Source organism: Camellia sinensis, chromosome 15 (genome assembly GCF_055761805.1).
Source record: "Camellia sinensis isolate YWXY chromosome 15, ASM5576180v1, whole genome shotgun sequence".
NCBI classification, from domain to species: domain Eukaryota; kingdom Viridiplantae; phylum Streptophyta; class Magnoliopsida; order Ericales; family Theaceae; genus Camellia; species Camellia sinensis.
In genome coordinates, this window is record NC_138975.1 from 77,633,506 (window position 1) to 77,654,674 (window position 21,169).

The 21,169-nt window shown below is 35.5% G+C and overlaps 1 pseudogene across 1 annotated transcript; it reads right to left on the minus strand.

Moving 5' to 3' along the window:
- Positions 1 to 378: 378 nt before the first annotated feature.
- LOC145813747 (conserved oligomeric Golgi complex subunit 2-like) lies at positions 379 to 20,611 on the minus strand (annotated as a pseudogene). The gene is made up of 12 exons (XR_014356989.1): positions 19,993 to 20,611; positions 16,225 to 16,438; positions 12,086 to 12,425; positions 10,603 to 10,764; positions 10,278 to 10,377; positions 9,901 to 10,116; positions 9,699 to 9,807; positions 6,287 to 6,481; positions 5,969 to 6,073; positions 1,310 to 1,435; positions 1,065 to 1,199; positions 379 to 845 (listed from the first exon to the last, which is right to left on the minus strand). The product of XR_014356989.1 is annotated as a conserved oligomeric Golgi complex subunit 2-like (transcript).
- Positions 20,612 to 21,169: the final 558 nt, after the last annotated feature.

Below are 21,169 nucleotides of genomic sequence, written 5' to 3' on the forward strand. Positions count from 1 at the left end.
AAAGTAATCATTTGGTTTCAAAAAAATTGAATTTTTTATTTTTTATTTTTTATTTTTAATAAAAAAAATTTAATATTTTAAGAAAAAATTAATTTTTTAAATACACCTAACCTAACTACACTTAAAAATATAACATCTATGAAAAAATATTTTAAAATTCAATACATTTTCATATTTTTTTTTTTGCATATATTGAATTTTTAAATATTTTTTTACAAATATTTTACTTTTTAAATATATTTAGATTATGTACATTTAGAAAGTAAAAAATTTATCGTTCAAAATAAAAAGTAAAAAATTTACTTAAAATATTAAAAAATAAAAATTTTAATTTTAAAAAAATCAATCAAAACCTGAATAATATTCTATCCATGAAGGTTTGTTGAAAGAATGCTTAACTATTCTCATTTTTATTATTATTCGCAACCAACTAAGAATTATCTAAAATATACAGAACTCTGTATTTCACCCTGTAAGATGAGCTACTGGAAAAGCACGTATCTCAACATGCAACTACTGAAAATAAAAATAAAATAAAAAAATAAAAAAACTGTTACACAACAAAAAAACACCTACAATAGAATAAAAATTGAGCGAAAAAAATAAAAAATGGTATTTCTATGTTACTATGCCCACTTGCTGGCCGCTGCCAAAATGCCTTCTTTCCCCCATTGCGCAAGGTAAACAGCAGCCAAATGCATCCTTGGTGGTGGTATGCTGAAAGCCAAAAACTAGAAACTAATTGTATTTTGACTGTCTGTTGGGGCAACACACTGCCACAAGGAACGGTATGCAGGAATTTTTGCCGCTTCAACCCCAAGCGCAGAGAGGTTGCGCCCATATTCCTGTTCAATAAAACGAATAGCCAAAATATAATCACAACAGTCTTGAAAATAAAATAAAAAAAAAAATTTTAAAAAAAAAAGCAGAAAATAAAATCACAACTGTGAAAAATCTTCCAATCAACCACCCATTGATGACTCCAAGACTTGAACACAAACACGAACAGGAATGTGCATCCACACACAGCCACACACTAAGATTTGTACGAGGATGAGGCTAACCTGAATATCAAGAAATAATTGCATACAGATCTTATCAGTATTGGACACATTATTTTCAGAGACATCAGAGCTTGCTCCACCTCGCCTTTGTGCACCCTGACGAATTCTCTGAAGTGAAGAGTCCGTCTTCTTTGCCTGGTCAACATGTTTGAAAGCTTTTAAATCAAGACTGTCTAAGATAAAAGATTGCTGACAAAAAAAAGTAGAAATCTCAGAAGAGTAGATATTGTGATCTTCATACTAACCAAACTAACAAGATCCGCAACTGATTCATGATAATGACCAGTTATCTCAAAAGCAGCACCATGTAAGAGTTCATCCCTAATATCCCTCATCAAATACGTGTTAGCTCGCTCTCCGTCCAAAAACGCCTGGAAACAGGGAGTGTTTCAACACATGTTTCAATATCTCAAAGTAATCAAGTTGATAAATATGGCCACACAAGTGCACACTATATAGAGGGTTAAGATATCCGGAAACGGAATAAAAATTTCTTTTCTATAGCAAAAAGTTTCCAAACAGGGGCTGAACATGCAAAAAATTAATTAAAAGGAAGATCATGAGCATGTGAATAAGGGTGCACACACTGCGAGGGCTATAAAAAAAAATTACTACAGAACTTTTCATATGTTAATGAAAGGAAATCAATTGTTCAAAGAAGGGTGTCACGTCTGCAATGGGAACCCTTTTTGAAGAGTTTGTTTGTTAAAAACCAGACATGCGTAGTTTGGAAAACAACTTCAACTTAACTTCAATCAGATTTTTTCGGCAACCACGGATTACTTATCCTAAAAAAAATTGGGGCAAACTACACTGACCTCTACTGAAAATTGTCCAAATTACAGTTAACCTCAGTATGAAGAAACGAGACTCAGCTCACCAAATGGGTCTTAAACGTTCTCTATTAACGGGTAACATGAAATGGCAAAAATGTCCTTGGCCATACGAACCCCACTGCCAACTCCTTTCTCACTCTCCCTCTTCAATCTCTCAGACATCACTCTGTCTCTCTTTCTCTCCATTAAAATCGCAAACTCATAGATCCTCGATTTTAAAATCACAATCTCTTTCACCAATCAGCTTTCTGCTACCACTATGACCGTGACTACTATACATAGGCACCCCCATAGATCCTTAATTTTCAATGTGTTTCAAAGAAATGACACTGACCATCATTTGAAACCTAAACAAAATCCCCAAAATTCTAGCAATTTGGTGACTTTAATGATCTGCATTGGTTTGCACTTTCACAACATCAATGGATACAAGACTAGACGTTAATCGCAACAAGAGTATGAGCATCGATGGCGAAGGTGTTGATCCGGTAGTGGCAGGTTTGTATGTGATGGTGGCCATGTCGGTGGGTGGGTGAGATATGATAGAGGTGGAGAAGAAAGAGAGGGACGGTGGTAGTTGTAATACCACGAGTATTAGATTCTAGTTTAACACACAAACACGGGTTCATCGACACAGTTCAAGATCATTGATGCATTAAACTATGTCTTGTTATTGTTATTACTGTTGTAGAAATTGGGGACGTTTTACTCTTAAATGGATTTTGATTGTTGATGGTTGAATCCCGGGACACAAACTTGAGGCATAGAAACCTCCACAATTTTCTGAATCTAACAGGTGCCACTGCACATGCAGTGGGTATTCCCGCACGTGCAGATCCATGCAATGAAGGTGGAGAATTCTGGGAGAATTTCCACAGGTGCGACCTTGGGCCCCACATGTGCGGCAGGCACATTCCGCATGTGTGGCTTTGGGTCCCGCACATGCGGCAAAATGTGTTTTCAACTTTGAAAATTGACCCATTTTCATCAAATTTGACCCCAAAACTCCTTTCTCTCTCATTTCTTTTAACTCGCCTCTCTGCACCAAATCTTCTCTTCCTTTCTACACTCCCCCAAAACTTCTATCCAAGGTTAGATTTCATCTAGTTAGGGCAAGATTTTGAGCATAGTTCTTGAGGCAAATTGAAGAACAAATCAAGGGCTTCCTAGCTACCAAAGAAATCTTGATTTTGGGCAACCTAGCGCTCTAGGGCTTTCTTCTCTTCTCAAGATAGAGGTAGGTTTCTAGTTTTGGTTCAATATATGTTTATTTGTTGATGTGTGGTAAGAATTTGTGTTAAAATGTCAAAGGTTTTTCTCATATGCATGAGGGAGGGTTTTCTTGAAAACAAAATTGTGTCCTATCTCTACAATTCTTCAATAAATATTTGAGTGGTAAAGTAATAATGAAGTTGGCAAGGGGGAAAGAAAAGCCCCAAATTTTCTAGGAAAAAAAACCCTACGTCTTTCTCATATTGGTTTCAAAAGGTAAAAAACTTAGAACTCTTAATTGTTTGTAAGTATGGGGTTAGATTTGATCTTATTATTCTCTAAATATTGAAATGATTGTAAAAATGTTGGTATTGAAGATTTTCTTTAGTTAAGAAAATCATATAACTTTGATTTGGATGCCTTGTCTTTAAATTGTGAGACTGCTATTGAATGTTAAAAAAAAAAAATTAAGTTGAATGTTTGTGCAACGAGTTATTCTTGGGATTTATGGAGAAATTCATCTTGTTATTTATCTATTGATGATATTGAATTGGGGAATTATCTTTGGTTTGAATAATGAATCCGGGTAGTATGAATTTGAGAATTAAGGTGGCGAGAGTGTCCATGTGAAAGACTAAAAACCCGCGCGAGAATAGGTACTACGTGCCTCTGGCTAGCAACCGGTTAAATGGGGGAGTTTTGGTGGTTACTAGTTGAGTACCACTGGCAGAGACTAGCCTAGGATTCATTATGTATATGTTGATGGTTTAATTCAATGAAGATAATTGGTTGTGTTGAATTTCGAGAATGTTGTGTATGTTCAATTATGTTGTGTGTGCTAAACTCTCATTGAAACTATTATATGTATGACTTGCATCATGATCATGTTCAATATTTATGCATATTGCTCTAGTATAAAAATCTCTACTAGACTTTGGTTCACCCTTTGTAGACAAACTTTTCAGATTCAGATGGCATGCCACTATCTCGTTCATGACTTGAAGAGTCGTTGAGCTAGTGTAACCCTTGTTTTTGTGATTTTTGTGCAATCGGCTCAGGCCCTTTTGATGTAATTAATTTAGTATATACTTTCGAACACTTAATTGATGGAGGGAATACCCTCTTATTTTGTGTAAAGCCATAGGGCAGTTGACTTCTTTTGATGGTGTAGTTGATGTAGGATACATGTTCCATATTCATGTTATGTAGGAACATGAATATGGTGGCATGTGTACCTTTTCGTATCCTTTTATTGTGGGTGTGATAATGTATGAATTCGGAGCGCGAAACTCTTAGACTTCCATCGTGTAATTATCGACTTATCCTTCTTTCTTCCATTTCAATTTATGTTCTTATTTCTTGTATGCTTAAATGTCCAATCTTTGTCTATAATTTCAGGGTGTGACAGTGGGTTTGGCACTGGTGGTGCCATGGAGATAGCTATCGAGGTGGTGGAGCTGTTGAATGGTTGGGTGTGGTGCTGTGGCAGTGATGGAGGCAAAAGTAGTGGTGTTGTGTGGTAGTGGTGAGAGAAAAATGAGAGAATATAATGATATCCTATTTTTAAGGTGACGGTTTAGACAACTTAAAAATGGGTATCGAATTGTACCCACATGGATAATCAAGGGTAAATTGGGTATTTTATTGTTAAAAATAATGATTTCATCATTTTCCATCCATATGCTTAACAGCAAGGGGTAAAGTGTTGAGTGAATTTAAAAGAGGAGGCCAGTGTCATTTTCTCATATTAATGGGGTCAACTGTAATATAAGTAATTGACATTGTCCACAAATCTCACAAATCTGTAATTGTCAGAGAGAGTATCAATTTTGAAAAAGAAAAGTTTGATTTAAATTTGACAGCAAGATCCATTATGAATAAAATGAAGGAATTAATACAGTAATTATTTCTCTTGAAAGTTGTCTAAACCATCAACTAGTTCGCCCATATTTTGTACCCTCCATCACAGCTGTGTATCATGTGTTTCTTAGCACGATGAATCAAAATAAACAAATATGTGAGACATTATATATTTATGCCTTGGAACTATTATCCAAGTCAAGCAGCGCACTCCAAACTCTAGGCACTTGTCCACTTAACATAGTAATAAACAGCTTTTACTTCACAAAACCAAAAGGTGCTGGCCATTATCCAGTATCAGTATCATAAAATCCTACCCTCTAGACCATGACTCCAATAGCTATTAGCCCCGTTTGGTAACACTTACACTTCAACTTATTCAGCTTATTTTCTAAAAAACATAAACTACTGGTGTTTGGTTGCAATTTTAAAAAATAACTTATTTGGCCAAAAAAGTGAGCTTTTTTAAGCTACAACTCCTTGTTTTTTTAAACTAATGGCCCTGATTATAACTTTTGAAGGCATTCTGGATATTTTTACACAACCAAAAAGCTATGTGATAGCTTACTTATCCATACAGGTTCAACTTTTTAACAGATTATCAAAAGTTGTACTAAACAGATTTATTACTTATTTTAATTCTTTTAAGCTAATGATCTAAAAAGCTAGCTTATGGGTGATACCAAATGGGACCATTGTATAAGGGCATGACACCACAGTAATTGTATCCAAATTAAAGTGCCATGCTTCTATAACCAAGTAAATCACTTTATAATAAAACATTACAGAAGTCTGATATCAAGGTTGCATCATTTAAATTACAACAGTGCAGCTGACGGGAAGCAAAATGATGCTTTCCGATGGAAGGATCCATGCATTTGTAGAAAAATAAATGGTAACATCATTTGCCATTGAACCAGAGGCATCCACACAAATAAATCTTACATTCAAAACTGAGAAAAAAGTGATATAAAATATACAACGCAGACTACTTACCTTTAAAGGATGTAGTACACCTGACACGTATGGTGAATGCCTAACAGGAAGAGGCTTATTAGTCATCCTGTAAGTCGCAGTTATTCCCTTCAACTGTTTCAAGGCCTAAAATATTTTTGAACAAAATATATTAAAGACAAATTAGGGTGCAGAAACATGGATGATCAATGACAACTTTGGAAGAACCCAAGTAGAATTGCCAGGTCTTCACAGCATTCCCACATTTAACAAAAAGAATCAGATCTTCATAGCATGCCTCCATATATTTTTCATTGCATAATAATTAAAACAGAACCTTCTACAAAGTATGTAGCTTACCTCAACAGACTTCTTAACTACTGCTTCTATTATTGAATTCATCACAATAAGATCCTTTAGAGATTTTGCACCCTGTAAAATGCTTTGCTCTACAAGCTCAAGTACTTCAGTGGAGCATGAACTTAGAAGCCCAATTACATGTCGCAAGAAATCACTGCAAATCTCTGCTACTAGACAATTTAAATCATGAATTATCTGCAACACATGAAATCCATTAACATGCAGCTAAGCATAATTATCTACCGAATATGGCATCAATTAGGCTGCCAACATTTCTCGTCACAAAGATGCGTAAGACTTTTAAATAAGGCAGCAAATAAAATGGGGCTTGTCAAAGTATGCAAAAATAAGAGCTCTTATAGAACACCATAATCCAGGAGACAGTAAAAAATAAAATAAAATAATTGCATAAAATCTGGACATAAAAGTCAATGGAAATGAAAGTCGAGACAAGGATTTATGCCAATTATAACCCAATTAATCATAATTGTGTGGCTCAACCTAAGGCAAGCTTTTATTTGTGTGAATAAAATTAACAATAGTATTGTTGCCGAGAGGAGTAGATGGATCCATACTAACACTAGCACAAAACTGGGAAATATAAAGGTAACACCAAAATGCCATTAATTTGCATCCGCGACCTTGCAGCTCACAATATGGCAGTCAGGTTTAATTAGCAACAAGCAATGCCTATGAGGCAGCCGCATGTACAGGAATATTGAAGCACAGGACGTGATATAATATAAGGTGATTACAGTTGATTACCAAAAGGCAAACAGGGGTTTGACCATAACAAGAACACCTAAGGCAACGAGTAAAGACTAGTTGAAACACAGAATGCAATATAAGGTGACTACTACTTGTTCGCAAACAGAAATCAAGGGTTTGATCACCAAGAAACTATCACTACAAGGATACAACTGAGTATATTTAAAGTGTAATTGGACTAAAAAGCTAAAGATCAACTAACAAACTCAGAAGAGGCTATCATCTCAGAGAGAGAGAGAGCTCTTTTTGTACGTCCATCGTTGGCGGAGTTTACGTGATTGGATGGTGGATCATAAGATCCTACCGAAAAAAGAAAAGAAAAATTCATAATAATTACATCATGAATTAAATTTTTTTAGTAGACACAGAATGAGCCTAAATTACACACACACACACACACACACACACACACACACACACAAAGCAGAAAATATTATGGAAAAAAATAAACCAAATAAATATAAACATTATATAATACAGACCTTGATGTAAAAGTTTTACATTTCATGAAAAAAAAATTAGAGGTGGAGAAGAAGAGCTTTGTAATAGATTTTTTATGCTTTTTTTTGGGGTACATTTACATTGGAGGTCAATGGCACAAAAGAAAAGGTGAAAAATAAATAAACAGAGCTTGATTTAGAAATAGATTGACAATAGAGAGAAATAAAAGAAAAATAGACCTTTATACACAGTAAAAAAAAATCTGAGGTAATTGCATTTGGAAGTAGCAATAAATTAAACAAAGAACAACAAAGAAAAAACGAATTTTGTAAAAAAAAAGAAAAAATATTTTGATTCGTGAAAAGGAAAAAGGTAAAGAGCCGGAAAAGGCGTCAAACAAGAGGTTTGTCGTTAATGTACAATTGTGAAGAAAAAGAAGAAAAGCAAATATAAACATGAAAATGATACTCTAAGAAATCGAAGGGGGGGGGGGGAAAAAAAAAAAAAAAAAAAGAAAAGAAAAGAGAGAATTAAAAAAAAAATTAAATAGATCTAAGGCTATTTGATTAAATGGATAAAACAAAAAAAAGGCAGAGGAAAAGCAATGAAATGAAAGGTTATGCAAGATTATGGAATGAGAGAGAGAGAGAGAGAGGAGTAGGTTAGAGAGGGAGATGGAGATGATTGGATTGTATCCATGTTCCTTTAGCTCTTTAGTTTCCCGGATCGCAGTGACGTATGAATGCCAATTGCCCTAATTTGTTTTTGAGTCTATTTGATTTAACTTCACTTAATTTTTATTTTGTTTGGACCTAGTTTAAAATGAGTATTTAGGCCACAAACAAAAATAACAAAAAGCCAACAAAGTAAACAAGACAAGGCCTAAAAAATGGATAAGGTAAGAACAGGGCCCAAATTGGAATTGCAAGATCCATAATATCCAGCCACCAAAATTGTGTGATCCTACTGTGAGGCGAAGTCCCACATTGCCTAAGTACTAAAGTAATGTTAAGCATATAAGCGTGAGGGCACCCTCACCTCAATAGCTAGCTTTTGGGATTAAGTTCCACCCAATACCATGTAACACCTACCTCCAAGGGATTTTCTACACAATCAAAAATTATTTTTCTAAAACCGATCGTAACAGTTTGGGATTGTAACAACCATATAAAGAACATATAATCATATGCATCACGGCCCCTCGTATATTTCCATTTGTAGGCCACATCATCACATCATCAGGCTGAAGCAATAAGATAATTTGCTAGGTTCAGCTTTGACATATGCTTATCACAATCATATCCTGAAAACAAATGAACAGTCACTTCTGCCACATGCTTTCTCTGGAACTGGAAGATACATCCTTTGACTGTCTACCAAGGTTACTAGATAGTCTAGTATTTTCCAAGACCTTATCATGTTACTTTATTTGTTAGAATAGATTAGGTGCAAGCTGTGTTACATGGACTCTTCTATTTCCCCCACAATACCCGTGTCCACCGGATATGACATGGATAAGGGTGTGGGATATGTGTCCGACGCTCGTACCCAATTTGGACACTCAGATCCTTTAATTTGTGACAATACATGAAGAAAAAGAAACTTGCATTCGTTAGTAAAGCAATATTTTTAGGCTCCCACATGAATTAGATATAGAAATTTCATATTTTTTTCTAAATCATATTTAATTTTTAATATATTTCTACATAATTTAAATCATCTCATCCGAGAATATTATATAATATGCAATATATATGTGCATATGACGTGTCCCCGTATCCATATCCAATTTTGGATACATACCCCAAGATCCTAAGATTTAAATTTATGAAGGTCTGACGCTTGGATACACACCCGCATCTGACACTCGTACCCGAGTCCATGTAACATAGGGTGCAAGTCATGAAGTATATCTCTAATTTTGTGCCAGCATAGAAGTAACTTTTTCTACTATAGCTGAAGAATTTTCATTTGCATGATTCACAGTTTGAATACCAAAAAGATATTGATCTCATGAATATTTTTGCATCAAATGGTCTTCAGTCCTAAAATGATTTGCCAATAACAAATAATATCAACCAACAAAACAATATTGTCATTGGCAAAATGTCTACAGAGAAAAATCAGGAAAGAAGAAGACCACGAATAAGCTCATTCCAACGGAAGAAAGTATATTATGGTAAAATCTAGAAACAATACATACATAAACAAAATCATCTGGAACAGCAGAAATAGCCCATTCAGAACCAGGATTGGAACCTTCATTACCAGCTTTGCGAGCAGCCAATCCAGATGACAACCAATTGGAGTACCTATAAGCATAATGTAGTCACATATTTCAACATGTCAGCAAATTAGACCAACACATGGAAAATGCAACTGCAAAGTTCCAAATACAAACTCACCGAGAAAGAAGCTGTAAAGACAAGCGAAAGAACTTGTCAGAGAAAGAAAGAACAACAACATCTTCTCTCCAGCACGACTTCAAGCATTCCAAAAGAGTAACACTTGGTTTTAATGTTAAATCTTGAGAATTTCTTCTCTCTGAGTGTGAGGTTTGAATTGGGACAAGGCTAGCACCTGCAAGTGCAGAATCTAAAGCCCCAGCTATTTCCTGGAACCTTAGGTAAATTTAAATTATATCAGTCAGTCAGTCATGTCTTTCCTCTTTCCTCCTTTCTTCTTTCCTTTGGGGGGAGTAGAGGAGTACAATTGCAGCGCTAAATTGTAATTTACACAGTTTTGATATTAACAAGAACCATCAAAGAACAGCGTTGAGTACCTCAATGAGAAATAGACTCCAACATTCCACTGCTTCATGAACTCAACGTAGACAGCCTCAGCTCGAAATTTGGCAACAGCAGATCTGGATGGGCAATAGCCTTACATGACAAATGGATGTTATAAACAGGAATTAACAACATATAAGCACAAAACAAGGTGATCATTAGCAGTCGAAAATGTAAATACAGACAGTACAGAAGTAAGTCTTGCAACTATCTTCTAAATCCAGACTCAAAAAAAAATAGAAAAAAAAAAAAAAAAATGAAGAAGAAGAAGAAGAAGAAGAAGAAGAAGAAAACAAAAGAAAAGAAAAAAAACTCTACCTTCTAAATGAGCCAAGAAATCTAGGCTTGATTTGTAATTTTTCAGAAATTCTGTAGGTCTTCCAGGTGAAAAGGCCCATGGTCTTCCCCTTTGGATTGCTGAGAGAACCTCTATAAGGATTGAATTGGAAAGGAAGCTAAAAACATGTAAACCTGAATTTTCTGCATACATCAAACAGTACAACAATTTCATAAATATGGGGGGGAAAAACTAGCAAATTAACATTAAGGCAAATGTAAGAGCATCCCATTTGTCATTTCAGAATATGCTGCAGAAATCCAATTTTCTTTATATGGATTGGATCTATCATCCAAATGAAGGGAAGATTAAGAAAGAAAATGATGAATGAAGAAGAAAAAGAATGAATGGACAGAGAAAGGGTTTTGCTCATTGGTGTAATTATCAAATCCATCAAATAAATAGGGAACAAAAGGAAAATTTGGAAGAACATAAAGCCATCCATGCTTTATTTACAAAAGATCTAGGGCAGTCAAGATGCAACACAAAATGGCCAGATGACAAAGCAAGAAGCTATTAAAATAGAAACCAGTTTATTAAAAGCGTAGGCAGCTCACTGAAGCACCAACTGTTAATTTGGTTTAAGAGAAACCTTAGGACTCGAAAAGTGTCGGGTTGTAATGTATGTTTTGGAGTTTAATCCTTTCTAGTCGCATGTAAACAAAAAAATAATAATAATAAGTGAAATCAATGCTTGTAATTGTAATAAACAAACATTTAAAAAAAAAAATGTACAAGTCTTGCACGTTAAGCTTAAGCCTAAAGCGCACACTTCATGTGCCTTTATGGGGCTTGTTTTACATTGGTTGGCTTGAGATGTTCCAAAGCGCACTGACTGCGCCTTGGTCCTAGGCACGCCTTTAATAACACAAATAAAAACTAGGGTAAATTACAAATACATCCCCTGAAGTTTACTTAAAATATGAATTGTCCCTTATGGTCTTAGAAATTACAAATACCCCATTATCAAAAAATTTTATTTAACAGGATTGACAAAAAAAAAATGAAATTCTTAACTATTCTCTTATACAATAATAAAATTACATAAATTGTTAATTTAAATATAATTTTGACATTATTAAAAACTATTAATTGACTTAACAATTTATTAATAAAATGAGTCATTTGTTATGCAATTAGAAACTTGAAGGGACGGGATGTAATTTCCATGACCACAGGAGGCAATTCGTATTTTAAGAAAACCTCAACAAGTGTATGTGTAATTTACCCTAGAAAATATGATTCTCTGATAAAGGATCCGTTATAAATGTAAGCCTTGGAGCAAAACAAATATCGGTGATTAAACCAACAAAGATTCATATATCAAGAGACACTACTCAAAAGAAAAGCATGATAACGTCATTAGTTTGTGTTTGCATGAAAGAAAAGTATCACCTTTAATAGAAGGTTCAAATAGAATGCAATAGTTGAAGTGCATGTTATGTTGTTTGCATTATTGCATACCTGTAGAGGAAATTTCAAGTAAAAATTTGCAATCTTTCCCTATATATTGCTTGATTTGCTTATAATCCTCTTCAAGTTCATCTCCTGATGCCCCCCCACCAACCACCCCCGATGAACTGTGTGGAATAATTTTCTGAATCAATGGTGCCACAACAGTTGAGCGAAAAATTTCTTCAGCACTCCTGGTGTTATCAATAGCTGCATATGCCCGTAAACAATTGAATATGACATTTGCATCCCTGTGTTCCAGTCTATCTACAAAACAGTGCCCCAAGCTAGCATCCAATAATAGGCTAGCATTTTGTATCCTCTTCTCCATGTTCTCAATAAAAGGCAAGTTCTGTACTGCCATAATATAGAAAAGGAAAATGTGTAAATTATTAATACAACCATTCACAGGTCATTGATTCTTCACATCAGGCAATGTCAACTCAATGCATGCACAAAACCAGCTCAAGCACAAATGAATAAAATAAATAATTATCTATGCCAAAAAAGGAATTGATGAACCACAATTCAAGCCATACTACATTCCCAAATTGGACATGCAATGTTTCACTCCAATTAGCCAGTCTGATTGGAAAAGTATTATCTCAACCATTAAGCATTAGTGGCATACAACAAATCAAATTTGTTTCCATTGCCCCCTACAAAAAGAGACACAAGTTTCCAAAAACAAAATAGTTGCTTTCGAGGAGTGTAGATTACCACCAAAGCAAAGTTGTACAAATTGCCAGCATGGTGAAATAGACAGACAAGCTGAAAACAAACCAGCCCTTAGGGATGTAAGAAAAACCGAAAAAACTGACCAAACCGATTGAACCAGACCAAACCGGCTATATTGTGTCTGTTTTTTAACAAGAATCAGTCTGTGCAGTTTTTAAATTTGATTTTTTTCGGTTTTCGATTTGGTATCGGTTTAAGCACATTGTGCACCGATCCAAACCGAAACCAGCCGCTTCAACATATATTTTATTTATAATATATATATATAATCTAATAATATAATGATATTAATAAGTATAATAAATTATTAACCTTAATTAATTAACCTTAGCATCTTTATAACCTAAGTTTGTAAACTCTTCTTATATATAATCTTAACTCTAACTCATTATTCTTAAAACCTTAGTATTTTTAAACTTTTTTTTGTTTTTATTTTTGTTAATTTAGGAATTGAAAAGTATGCATTAAATGGATGGATTGGATATGTTTGAAATGGCAAACAAATAACTAATTTAATGTTTTTATATAGATTAGTGGTTATATTTAAAAGTGACTTAAGTTTGAAAAATCCTAAACCGATTAAACCACACCAAACCGAACCGTTTCAATCAGTTCGGTTTGGTACGGTTTAATGGGAGAAGCGGCATGTATCAGTGTTCAAAATAATAAATCAAACATTATGGGTTCTGTGTAATTTTTTACCTAAAACCGACCATACCGAACCGATTGCATCCCTACCAGCCCTTCTATCACCAAAAAAATGGTTTTTGGTTGACAATACAATACCAAGATCACCATAAATAGAAAACCTGTTTCATGACTGGAAAGAAAATTAAGATGGGAATTGTAATACAATATCATTGAAAATACACAGATGACCTAAGAAGCACGGACACTTCTAAAAAGGTGGCGTATCCATGTCGTGTCCGTGTCGGACACTGACACTCATCAGACACTCTCCCGACACGTGTCCGACACTCATCCAAATGTGTCTTGATTTTTTATAAAGAATTTAAAACTTGGACACTCTTCGGACACTTGAAGGACATGCGTGTTCATCGACTAGACACACGAAACTAATTATAAGTTTGAACAAAATAACTTAGAATAAGATGATAAAGGAAAAATAACGTTAATTTATAGAAATTAGTGTTATAATGTATTTATTTATTGTCTTAGAATGACGTGTTCATATATATGACATATAATAAATATATAAAATTATATATTTTGTCCGTGTCCCCCACGTGTCGTGTCCTACATTTTTCAAAAATTGCCGTGTCTGCGTGTCCGTGTCGTATCCGTGTCGTGTCACGTGTCCGTGTCCATGCTTCTTTGCAGATGACAAACAAAGTCGAGTCTAGAGGAAACAAAAACAAATGAACTCCTTGATCTTGAAACTTCTTAGCTCTTGTATACGAAATTCAACAATTTTCACATTTTTTTTTTGACCCCCAAATAGCTCTCGGAAATTTTATTTTGCAAGGAAAAACCCTGCTTCTGGGTTTCAGGCAAGTAATAACTGGATTAACATGTGACTGACAATCAATCCAAGAGCACCTACCAAGAAAGATGAAATAAAATAACGATGATGATGATAATCCAAAACCAAACCAAATGCAAACCTTTAAATTTTTACTTTCTGAAACATTTACATACAATCTTTAATGTTGTTAAGTTCACTGATTGTTTTCTATTGTCCCAAATATAAGTCTGCAATTGACTTTTATTGTCTTAGTTTGGCATCAATGTTAAGTTTTAGTTCAGTTTGTAACCAAGGGTTTAAACTTTGGATGGAACAGAGTACTAATTACCAATTGACTTTCAACCATTAGACAATAATTTATAGGATCTTTAGGTAAGAGACTGTGGAGCATAACTTACACGCAGGAGTACATGTTAAAAAGTAGATGTGCAACACTTTCAGTTTATAAACCTCACAGGGTCAGCCTTGACTTTCTGGGGGCCTAAGGCGAACTTAGAAGATGGGCCCTTGGCTCTCATACATATTTTAAAATATATATATATATTGATAAAATAGTATCAATCTTCAATTTATTTTTATTTTTTACCTGTATCTTCTATAAATTTGTTGCATATGTTACACATAATTATTGACATAAATTTCGAACATTTTCAATTGTTAACACTATAATTTATTCACACTTTTTCCTGACGTAGTAAATTAAGTTGTAAAATTTGATTAACTTCAACTTTAAAAAATTTATTTCTGAAGCAATTGTAATTCATATAGTCAAACAATATTCTATAAATAATTCATACATTTGGCAAACAACCATCCATTATTTTTAAATAATTCACCAATCCAATTGTTTGTCTAAACCTTCATTTCTAAACTACTAATACTATAATGTAGTGTTTGGTTCACTAAAATGAAATTGGATTGAATGAAATAGCCGTTCCTTAGTCTCTTTATAAAACTATTACTATTTCCTCACGATGGTGAACGATGATTTCGTTTATAATCTTTTTAGTAAACCAAACGTGAAAATAGACATTATGATAGAATGATTACTCTATTCAACTTTATTTTAATAACCCAAACATAACTTAAGACCAAAATAATTAAACAAAACTTAAGATTGGAATTATTTCGGGGTCTTATTTTTTAGACAGAATTTGGGGGCCCAAGGCAGCGGCTTTGCCCGCCTTACCTCAGAGCTGGCCCTGCTCACAGTGATGCAAATTCTAGGATCTTCTCTGAAAGTTGGTTAATATGGTTCTCATACTTTTTAAGAAAACATTGTTTCAGCCATTTGCATCCTTTCCTATTTCAATTCCCACAAGGGATGTCAGAAGTGCATACAATGGATTGCGTGTGAACTACATCACATATAATTTCTCTCCTTGCTTGCTAGATCCACATTCTTTTCTGCAGAATGACTACTTCCATCCCTGATAAAGCTAATGTCTCAACTTCTTAGACCATCATGGACGAAAAAATGACTCATTGATGTAGCACACTGTAGGGGAAAAAAGAGATGAACAAAGGAGAAGAGAGATGAAGAGAACAATGGCCACAACACAAACAAGCATAGCCTATTCAATATCTCATTAAATCAAAAATTCTGCTCACATCAACCTGGTAAGGCTCCTGAACAACACCAGATAGTGGACTTTGAAATATTCTTGATTCAGTATAAGTTTCAGTTCCAAGATGAAACAGTCATAAAGAGTAAAGACTTACAGATGGATGACTCATGAGTCACAGAAACAGAAGGTATTAAATACATATAGAGAACTATATCGTCAACAAAGATAGTTTAATAACATTATTGCCACATAAAAGATTGAACAAATGTAATAAATGGGATAAGATTGCTGCTGCAACTATTATAACACAAATGTGAGAAAGCTAATGGGGTAGGCATGAGTGCAAGAGCAAGATAGACCTGTGCGTGAGTGATGTAGAACTTAAACCGATTCATTTCGCTGGCAATTCTATCCAAAAAGCATGCTTTGAGTCTCCCTAATATTTGTTTCATTTCCAGTGTGTTGTACGGAGAATCCGTTGCTTAAGTGATCCAGATCCTTCTCTGCAAAATTTACATCGCCATTAGACCAATCAGCAGGCACACTAGGCAGCTCCTTTATCAGTTTCTCAACCTGCATTTTAAAATAGATATATAAAGTCACCACAATACAATGTAAATAAACTAATGGATTCCTAGAATAACTAAAATTTGAAGCATAAAGCTTGCAAATGCAATTTTTTTTTTTTTTTTTTTTTTTTTTTTTTTTTTGGGGGGGGGGGGGGGGGGGGGGGGGGGGTGTTTGTATGTACAGGGTCCAGGGGATGTATTCCCCTTTGTGTAATGAATTTAATTTTACCACGAAAAAAAAATTAGCGAGAGAGAAGGATCTTCTTATTGATATGAAACCGTAGGTTGAAAAAATAAAAATAAATTAAAAAAATTAAAACCTTGAATTTTGAATATTAGAAATTGTTGGAATAGTGTACTAATCATTGACCACTCGATCGATACAAATTTTGAAGCAAGGGTATTTCGGTATTTCTGCACTCGTTTCTCGTTTCCTTAATTTTTGTGTATTTTTATAGTTGAGGGGGAGACAACTATGATATCTTTGTATCTTGTAATTTTCTGATCATAGTAAAACTATAGTAGCTGTGGACATAACCCTAGTTTTAGGATGAACCACGTGTGGGTAAGAGAGGTTAGAGGTTGTCAGTTATGGACTTGTGGGAAGATGGAGAGCATTTCTGATGGAGAATACAAGAAGTTCAAGGAAGGTTAAATTCAAAGAAGTGGTAATATTTAGACATTGGCATGATTTCGAAGAAAAGCTGATAGAATTCATATATAATTATATTTCTAGTATTATTATAGTCCTATTTTATAGTTTCTAGGATTTTTAGGTCAACGGTATTTTGGTAATTTTAATATTTGTTGACATGGGTTTGTGGGTCGTCCATGGGTTGTCTTGTGGGTCAAGTTATTTAATTAGTTTTTATTTATACTTCTTATTTGGTTTTAGATAGGTTCTGGAAGTCAAAATATTAGTAGTTTCCTATTTTGGAGTTTTAGTTGGAAAAGGAAGTCTCTAAGTTTATATAAAGTCATGTAACACTTCTAATTCAATAGAGTTGATATTTTATAGAATTTTTAGAGCTTTGAAGCCTCTTTTGGGTTTGTGTGATCCAACCCTAACTTTAAGTGTGATGCCTATAGGATTCTAGGAATGATTCCTAGATCCATCTTCTTCTTCTCCTTCTTCTTCTTTCTTTCTTACTTTCTTTCTTTCTTTCCGAAATTTCAGTGTTTTCACAGCCCCAAAACTGCCCCGAACAGCGCTGTCCTACATCAATTTCAATGGCTCGAGATCACCGGAGATGAAGAGTAGAAGACCCAGGCAAGTTCAAAGTTAGAGAGGGTGGCAATAAGAGACCTTGAACACTTAGGGTTTATGTGTTGTGATAGATGTGGTGTTGTGTGATGATGTGAGCTGCTGCATATGCGATATGTTAGATAAACTCCATAGTATTGGAGCCCAAGCAACATGTTGGATAGGTGGTGAGCTCTCCTCAACTCGACAAAGAGCTGATACCATCCCTCCTGCCATCTGTAGCTAGCAGGTATGATATTTTTGGGCAACATATCATGCAGGCAGAGGCATGGGTGTAAGGTCAACATCGCCTCCCTCCAAACCTGGTCAAGGTAGAGTTGTCTTGAGAGGAAGACAACCAAGGAAAAACTTGATGATTCCATAGTCTTAGCGTCCAATCCACAATCCTCCAATAATCCCAAGCGGGGGTGCCTAGGCCCTACTACTAGCCTAGGCAATCAAGTGCTGAAGTAGAATGAGTGCACATTAAGGTGGTCCAAGAGCCTAGCCTTAGGCCGCCAAGTAAGCATATGTAGGGCAAGGACCCAAACGTGCACATAGGTGAGCCAAACTGCCATGTGAACATAAGTGAGCCAAACTGCCATGTGAACATGGGTGAGCCAAGGGCCCAAAAGAGAGCGTAGGTAAGTTCGAGGGCCTAACTCATTTATCTTGAAGCGCTCCATACTTGGCGGTGTACATGCCCCCGCTTAGGCTAGGCATGTAATCCCAATTGATCATGGTGCCTTGGAAGCTATAAAGCACCGACACGTCCCCAGGCCCTACGTACGAGTGTCGGACACGTGTCGGACACGGACACGAACCCGCGATGGACGTGCAGTAGACACGTGTCCAACACTCTCTCTAATGTGTCCCCTTTTTTTTTTTGAAATTTCCCAGTCGGACACACCATGGACACTTCGGGACACTTTTCGGACACGCGTGAGTGGATCAAAGAAGCCCTAACTGTTGGAGAGGAGACAAAGAAAGAGAGAAAGAGATCGAGGGAGGAGAGGAGACAGAGACAGAGAAAGAGAGAGAGATCGAGGGACAACAAGGAGCCTAACCTGTTCAGATCAATCGAAGAAGCTGAGGTATGATTCTTCATCTTCTCTCTTCTTCTTCTCCTGCTTCTCTTCGTCTCTGTCTCCATCTTCTCTGTTCTTCTTTTTCTCTTCATTTTCTTCCTCCTCTCCTCCCTTTCGTCTCTGCCTTTTCCGACTCTCTCTCTCACAGCGTTTTTTATTTCACTCTCTCTCCTCTATTGTTTCTCTTTTTCTTGATTCCCGTTTCTCTCTCCCTCTCTTTTTTTTTTCTTTTTCTTTTTTTTTTTATCCTTATTTTTTGTTAAACCTAAAATTCATAGAATAAATTATTTTTATTTTAAAAACTTATTTTTTATTAAAAAATTTAAAAAATGTGTTTATTAATTTTATTATTATTGTAATTGTATAAGAATTAATAATTTTCTTTTTATTTTAGACATATAATAAATAAATAAAATTATATATATTAAACGTGTCCCCAGCGTGTCGTATCACTCATTTTTTGAAAAATTGCGTGTCCGTGTCGTGTCTACGTCCGTGCATCACAGCTTGGAAGTTTGCAACATGGGGGTGTAATGGCGATGATGTGATGCCCGAAGGACTCGTCATGTGTCGGGCATGATAAAATACCACATAAATCATTGTAACCTATGTGTGCGCTTGATTTTCCATTACTTGTTCAAGTTCTTATTTGTATTTTGTGTCTCAACGATCCAAGTTAGGTGTATCATTCAATTCCTAACAGAAATTACCTTCGCAATTAGTACCCCTGAAAATAACACCTTCAACTCAAACAAATGTTAGTGTTGCTGACTTAACATTTAGGTTTCGGCATCACAAAGCTTGCACTGTCTTTTCGCACTTAGGCACACGACGTGCCATTGGTAAAAATGATTCTACTACGGTGCCACAAATTCGCAAGCTGAACAAACTTGAATTCTGTTTTCCGATTTTTGAGGACATAACATAACTATCAAATCCTAAGAACCCCCCTCCCCCAATTCTAATTTGGTAATTTTCCTACTTTGGCTCTGCAAACAAAACAGGACTTGAATTCTATTATTCATTTCAGAATCTAATATACAAAACTTCAACCTAAATGCAAGTTTAAGTCAATTGTGTATTAGGCTCACATATTTTCAACAGAGACAAGAAAATCCATTTTCTTCAAATATATATATATATATATATATATATAGTTTTATCACTACATTTTCTCAAGAACCAAACGGAAAGTAATGTGAAATGAATACATACATACATACATACCTTAGACACAACATGAAACGTATCAAGCAACAACTCCAAGACCTCCCTGGCGGCGGAGGCCTCAGCTCGCTGCCGCAAACCAGTCTGCAGAGCGAGGAGCGAGGCCTCGACGGCGGAGCAGAAGACGAGGATCTTCTCGCGAATCTCGGAGAGGGGGGCGCGCATTCGGACGACGGCGGCGTCAACGTCGACGAGCTTGGTACTGAGGTTGACGAAATCGCCGTAGTCGCGGTTGATGAGGTCGACGAGCTCGTGTTTGAGAGAGGAGAGATGTGAATGGAGCTCGGATCGGAGGGTTTCGAAGGGGACGAAGGTCCTGAGATCGGCGATGTAGGACTCGGAGTCGAAGTTGGGTTGGAGGAAGGAGGATTGCTTGAACCATACCGGGTGGGAGTCGACTGGGTCTCCGAAGAGGTCGGCGGTGGGGCGAGGCGGCCCCGGAGATTGTAGATCCGCCATTGTTATTGTTCGTTTGGATGTAATAATTTTATAAATGTAAAATGTGGAATTTGGATTGTTTACAGATTTGGTTACGGAATGGACATTAGAGAATAGGGAAATTTTGGGTGCGTTTGGTTTGTCTTTTAGAGTAATTTTTGAGATAAATAGTACGAAATTTTGTTTGGTTTGTTATTTTTTTATAAATGATTTTAGAAAATTGTTTTGGGAGAGAGAGTTTTTAAAAAAATGATTGATTTGATGTATATGAGAGAGAATGATTTTGGAAAGTAGGTAACCAAATAAAATTTTGAGATTTTTTTTGAAAAATTTTGTTTGATTCGATTACTCTTGAAAATTTGTTTGTGGAGAATTTTTTCCAAAAATTTTTCTGAAAAACAAACCAAACAAGGTCTCTATTTCCACACACCAAAGTTTCCTTACTCCACACACTTAATGAATTTTTTCAAAATTATAATTTTATCTTTTAACAAAATTACCATCTCACCCACCGCCATCTCACCTACACATCTCACAATTTCTCCATACACATCTCACCCACCACCATCTCACCAACTACTTCACCGCTAGCCATCGCCTTCCATGCCCAAACCTCAACCATACAAAGCGGGGAACAACACCAGATTGTATAACTTCTTCAATCGATGGACTTCATTCTGAAAATAAAATTTGAACAATTAATCTTCCAAAAGTTGAATAGAAGACATATAGCCCCATG